Source organism: Artemia sp. Qi Xiang Cuo, unplaced genomic scaffold, assembly GCF_049724085.1.
Source record: "Artemia sp. Qi Xiang Cuo unplaced genomic scaffold, ASM4972408v1 HiC_scaffold_22, whole genome shotgun sequence".
Lineage (NCBI taxonomy): Eukaryota > Metazoa > Arthropoda > Branchiopoda > Anostraca > Artemiidae > Artemia > Artemia sp. Qi Xiang Cuo.
The window spans coordinates 7,548,424-7,555,652 of record NW_028297431.1 but is presented as its reverse complement, the minus strand read 5'-3'; positions in this window follow the sequence as shown (position 1 = coordinate 7,555,652).

The window sequence follows — 7,229 nt, the reverse complement described above, 5'->3', positions numbered from 1 at the left end:
TTGTGATTATTTTCTATAAAGATAAAAAGTTTCACTTTAATTCTAAATTTTCTGAAATTCAATTCCGTCCTTTCTCAAAGAGATGAAAAAATTTAAAGTTCTGTTCCAAATATTTTCCCGGAAGAAGAAAAGTTCAATTTTGATTCTGAATTTTCTCAATGAAAATGAAATAAGTTATTGATCAATTCTATTTCCCAAAATAATATAAAAATTTTCCACTTCAGTTCAGATTTTTCTCAAAGAGATGAAAATTTTAAAATGCTTCCAAATTTTTCATAGAAGATAGAAAAGTTCAAGTTCTCTTCTGAATTTTACCAACGAACACAATTCAATTCTAATTTCTCCAGAGAAAATAAAAACCTTCCACTTCAGTTTTAAGTTCACCAAGACATAAAACAATTTAAAGTTCTGTTCTAAATTTTTCCATAGAAGATATGAAAAGTTATACTATGATTGTGATTATTTTCCATGAAGATAAAAAGTTTCATTTTAATTCTAAATTTTCTTAAATTCAATTCCGACCTTTCTCAAGGAGATGAAAAAAAATTTAAAGTTCTGTTCCAAATTTTTCATAGAAGATTGGAAAAGTTATAATTTGATTGTGAATATTCACGTTCTCTTCTGAATTTTACCAAAGAACACAATTCAATTCTAATTTCTCCAGAGAGAATAAAAAGCTTCCACTTCAGTTTTAAGTTCACCATGACATAAAAAATTTAAAGTTCAGTTCTAAATTTTTACAAATCCTCTTCTAAAAAATCTTCTAAAATCATCTTTTAAAATGTCTCTATCTGTTTCGTCGAAATAATTTCCCTAAAATGCCTAAAACGGTTTCACCCATTTCAACTTGTAAAATGGGTTTAGGATGGACATTAAGAAAATAACTTGCTCTGAAATGTCTTTTGAAAGGTATAACATAACATAACATAACATAACATAGCATAACATAACATAGCATAATATAACATAACATAACATAACATAGCATAACATAACATAGCATAACATAACATAACATAACATAACATAACATAGCATAGCATAACGTAACATAACATAGCATAACATAACATAACATAGCATAACATAACATAGCATAACATAACATAACATAACATTGCATAACATAACATAACATAACATAACATGACATAACATAATATATCATAACATAACATAACATAACATAACATAACATAGCATGGCATAACATTGCATAACATATCATAACATAGCATAACATAACATATCATAACATAACATAACATAACATAACAAAATATAACATAACATAACATATCATAGCATAAAATAATATAACGTAATATAACATAACATCGCATAACATAACATAACATAACATAACATAACATAACATTGGGGATCCGGGGGCCCTTTGGGAGCCTGGGGAACCTTTGGGGACCGGGGGCTTCCTTTGGGGTTGGTGTATGGGGATCGGAACCCTTTGGGGTTGGGGTAGGGGGATCATAGCCCTTGGGGGCTGGGGTAAAGGACCTCACAACACTGTTCAAATACAACATGTGTATTATAACGACCACAGAGTTTCACCCTCAAATTCTCTTCTAAAACATCTTCTAAAATCATCTTTTAAAATATCTCTAACTGTTTTGCCGAAATAATTCCCTAAAATGTCTAAAACGGTTTCGCCCAAATAATCCCAAAACGTAATTTCAGCGAGTTCCTTTTGTTTTTGGCATCCCTGTGTTGTCACATTTGAAATTACTAAGAAACCCTTTTGCGTGCTAATCACTTCATCGCTAAGATCAAAACATTCACCCGGAAACAATTCTCTTGGTAGAACTCCAAAGACATTAATAGACATTCGCTCGGAAACAATTCTCTTTAGAAGCAACAAATTAATTCCCCTTTCGTGGATCAATAATTCCCCTTAGAAACAACAAATTAATTTCCCTTTCATGTCATATCAATCAATCATGACATCATCTGTCAGACATTAATTAACTTCCCCGGAAACAATTCTCTTCGAACTCCAAAGACATTAATTAACTTGACGTCATCTGTCAGACATTAATTAACTTCCCCGGAAACAATTCTGACAGGTGATATTAGACTCAATAATCTATGAAAGTGAGAAAAATACTGTTTTTCCATTCTCACTGACAAAAACCATGAAACAGACATAAATGTGAGAAAGTTCCTGTTTTTTCATTCTCACTGACAAAAACCATAAAAACATCCATCAAAGTGAGAAAGTTCCTGTTTTTTCAAGTGAGAAAAATCCTGTTTTTTTATTCTCAGTGAGAAAACCATAAACCACGTGGTTCGCGTCGGAGCTCATGAGGCATCTCTACTACTTTTAACTTGACTTTCCAATTCGAAACTCATTTCCCAGGGTTAGGAAAAATAAAATTAGGTGAAATAGAATTTATTTACTGAGACAGGAAGGAGTGTGTAAATAAATAGGGAATAGGGCTAATGATGAATAAGGAAGCGGCTAAGTCCTATTTAGCCTGGGAAGGTATTAGTAATGGAAAGTTGATCGCTCATTTTATGACTACAAATTACAGAGTATCAGACATAGTAGTATATGCCCCTGTAGAACCGACTGACCCTGTTTAGAATCGATTGACCCTGTTTAGAACCAATACTATATGTAAACATTGAGTAAAGTTCATAGCTTGCAGCCCTTCCCCCGGGGACAGTGGGGGATTAAGTCATCCTCAAGGACATAGTTATTATATTTTTCGACCATGCTGAACATAATGCCTATCTCAAAATTTTTATTTTTATTATTTGAGTCTATTCATGCACGGGAAAGCAAAGTCCTTTACCGAGTCTTGAAGTTCCAACGGCATTTCACCAACAATAGGCTGAATTCCAGGGGGAGGGGGGCTTACCGCGTCTATTTGGCAATTTTAATGATATATAATAGAAATCTCAAAACAAAAATATAAAAAAGGCCGTATAATTCAGCCATATGGGGAGGGGTGCCCCCCCCCCTTATTGGCGTCCCTAGGTGATTCGATTTGTAGCCCCCGGCTAACAGAATGCGACGCATAAAGATTTAGGGGATTGGGGGAGGGGGGTGCTCACAGGCTGGGGACTAGTCGGACGAAAAACCCACGTGAACGTGCAACCGTGATCTGTAGTAGAAAGGCCTCATGACGTCCCATCCCTCACCCCTGCTGCCATCTACAATTTAGTCTAACGTTGACAGTACATAATTTATGGTTTTTGTCAGTGAGAATGAAAAAACAGAATTTTCTCACTTGAAAAACAGTATTTTTTTCACTTTTATGGATGTTTCTTGGATGGTTATGTGTGTTGGTCAATTTATTTTTTTGTTTTTCATGGATGTCAACATCAATTTATGTCTGTTTTTATGGTTTTTGTCAGTGGGAATGAAAAAAACAGGATTTTTCTCACTTTGATGGATGTTTCTTGGATGATTATGAGTGTCTGTCAATTTATTTGATGTTTTTCATGGATGTCAACATCAATTTATGTCTGTTTTACGGTTTTTGTCAGTGATAATGAAAAAACAGGATTTTTCTCACATTGATGGATGTTCCAAAGTCGATTTATTTGTTGTTGTTGTTTGGCCAAGTGCGCGCTAAGGAAGAAAGTTATGATCCAGAAATAGGAAACAGGATCACGTGTCTCCTTCTAGACCAATCAGCGAGTCGGTTACATCTCCTTCTAGACCAATCAGAGGCTCGCTTACATATGGTTTTCCCCATTACATCGCAATTCGCCCTTGGGATTTCGTATATAACGGACATAAATTGTGATTAAATTATCAGAAGAGGTTTTAGAAGAGGATTTGAGGGTGAAACTCTGTGGTCGTTATAATACACAAGTTCCACTTGAACAGTGTCATGAGGTTCTCTACCCCAACCCCAAAGGGCTCCGATCCCCCTACCCCAACACCGAATGAAGCCCCCGGTCTCCCAAGGTCTTCCCGGCGCCCCAAGGTTCCCCGGACCCCCCAACGTCCCTGAGTCTCCATTTTTTAAATATTTTTTAATTTGCGAAGTTTTGGACACAAAAGAGCCCCACCCCCAACTTTGAACCCTCCTCACAACATTAGTGTTTTGTCAAGGTTTACCATGTCACAGTTACATTCTCTTGATTTTTCAAATGTCATTTTAAATTTCTTTCGTTGAAATACAAGAGTTGGAATATTTCAGTAGTGTTTTGTCGTGGTTTACCTTGTCACAGTTACATTCTCGTGATTTATCAAAGTTCATTTGAATTTCTTTTGTTGAAATGCAAGAGTTTGAATATTTCAACAGTGTTTTGTTGTGGTTTATCGTGTCACAGTTACATTCTCTTGATTTTCAACGTTCATTGCGGATTTCTTTCATTGAAATACAAGAGTTGGAATATTTAAGTAGTATTTTGTTGTAGTTCACCTTGTCGCAGTTACATCTTCTTGATTTTTCAAAGTTCATTTTGGATATCTTTCGTTGAAATGCAAGAGTTGGAATATTTCAGTAGTGTTTTGTCGAGGTTTACCCTGTCACACTTTCATTCTATTGATTTTTCAAAGTTCATTTTGAATTTCTTTCATTGAAATGTAAGAGTTGGAACATTTGAGTAGTGTTTTGTCGTGGTTCACCTTGTCACAGTTACATTCTCTTGATTTTTCAAAGTTTATTTTAAATTTCTTTCGTTGAAATGCAATAATTGGAATATTTCAGTAGTGTTTTGTTGTTGTTTATTTTGTCACAGTTACATTATCTTGATTTTCAACGTTCATTGCGGATTTATTTAATTGAAATACAAGAGTTGGAATATTTAATTAGTGTTTTATTGTAGTTTACCTTGTCTCAGTTACATTTTCTTGATTTTTCAAAGTTCATTTTGAATTTCTGTCAGTGAAATGCAAGAGTTGGAATAATTCAGTAGTGTTTTTTCGAGATTTACCTTGAAACAGTTACATTCTCTTGATTTTTCCAAGTTAATTTTAAATGTGTTTCTTTGAAATGCGAGATTTGTAATCTTTTAATAGCGTTTTGTTGTTGTATAGCGTTTCACAGTTACATTCTCTTGATTTTCAACATTCAATTCGGATTTCTTTCATTGAGATACAAGAGTTTGAATATTTCAGTAGTGTTTTGTTGTAGTTCGCCTTGTTCCATTTACATTTTCTTGATTTTTCAAAGTTCATTTTGGATTTCTTTCGTTGAAATGCAAGAGTTGGAATAATTCAATAGTGTTTGTCGAGGTTTACCCTGTCACACTTTCATTCTATTGATTTTTCAAAGTTGATTTTGAATTTCTTTCATTTAAATGCAAGAGTTGGCACATTTCAGTAGTGTTTCGTCGTGGTTTACCTTGTCACAGTTACATTCTCTTGATTTTTCAAAGTTCATTTTGAATTTATTTCTTTGAAATGCAAGAGTTGGAATATTTCAGTAGTGTTTTGTCGTGGTTTACCTTGTCACAATTACATTCTCGTGATTTTTCAAAGTTCATTTTGAATTTCTTTCGTTGAAATGCAAGAGTTGGAATATTTCAGTAGTGTTTTGTTGTGGTTTATCGTGTCACAGTTACATTCTCTTGATTTTTCAACGTTTATTGCGGATTTCTTTCATTGAAATACAAGAGTTGGAATATTTCAGTAGTTTTTTGTTATGGTTTACCTTGTCCCAATTACATTTTCTTGATTTTTCAAACCTCATTTTGAATTTCTGTCGGTGAAATGCAAGAGTTGGAATAATTCAGTAGTGTTTTGTCGAGATTTACCTTGTCACAGTTACATTCTCGTGATTTTTCAAAGTTAATTTTGAATTTCTTTCGTTGAAATGCAAGATTTGGAATATTTCAGTAGTGTTTTGTTGTGGTATATCGTGTCACAGTTACATTCTCTTGATTTTTCAACGTTCATTGCGGATTTCTTTCATTGAAATACAAGAGTTGGAATATTTCAGTAGTGTTTTGTTGTAGTTTACCTTGTCGCAGTTACATTTTCTTGATTTTTCAAACTTCATTTTGGATTTCTTTCGTTGAAATGCAAGAGTTGGAATAATTCAATAGTGTTTTGTCGAGGTTTACCCTGTCACACTTTCATTCTATTGATTTTTCAAAGTTCATTTTGAATTTCTTTCATTGAAATGCAAGAGTTGGAATATTTCAGTAGTGTTTCGTCGTGGTTTACCTTGTCACAGTTACATTCTCATGATTTTTCAAAGTTCATTTTGAATTTCTTTCGTTGAAATGCAAGAGTTGGAATATTTCAGTAGTGTTTCCTCGTGGTTTACCTTGTCACAATTACATTCTCTTGATTTTTCAAAGTTCATTTTGAATTTCTTTCGTTGAAATGCAATAGTTGGAATATTTCAGTAGTGTTTTGTTGTGGTTTATCGTGTCACAGTTACATTCTCTTGATTTTCAACGTTCATTGCGGATTTCTTTCATTGAAATACAAGAGTTGGAATATTTCATTAGTGTTTTGTTGTAGTTTACCTTGTCACAGTTACATTTTCTTGATTTTTCAAAGTTCATTTTGGATTTCTTTCGTTGAAATGCAAGAGTTGGAATATTTCAGTAGTGTTTTGTTGTGGTTTACCTTGTCACAGTTACATTCCCTTGATTTTTCAAAGTTCATTTTGAATTTCTTTCGTTGAAATGCGAGAGTTGGAATATTTCGGTAGCTTTTTGTTGTGGTTTATCGTTTCACAGTTACATTCTCTTGATTTTCAACGTTCATTGCGGATTTCATTCATTGAAATACAAGAGTTGGAATATTTCAGTAGTGTTTTGTTGTAGTTCACCTTGTCGCATTTACATCTTCTTGATTTTTCAAAGTTCATTTTGGATATCTTTCGTTGAAATGCAAGTGTTGGAATAATTCAATAGTGTTTGTCGAGGTTTACCCTGTCACACTTTCATTCTATTGATTTTTCAAAGCTCATTTTTAATTTCTTTCGTTGAAATGCATGAGTTGGAACAATTCAGTAGTGTTTTGTCGAGGTTTACCATTTCACAGTTACATTCTCGTGATTTTTCAAAGTTCATTTTGAATTTCTTTCGTTGAAATACAAGAGTTGGAATATTTTAGAATCATTTTGTTTTTGTTTATCGTGTCACAGTTACATTCAATTGATTGTCAACGTTCATTGCGGATTTCATTCATTCAAATACAAGAGTTGGAATATTTCGATAGCGTTTTGCTGTAGTTTACCTTGTCACAGTCATATTTTCTATATTTTTCAAAGTTCATTTTGGATTTCTTTCGTTGA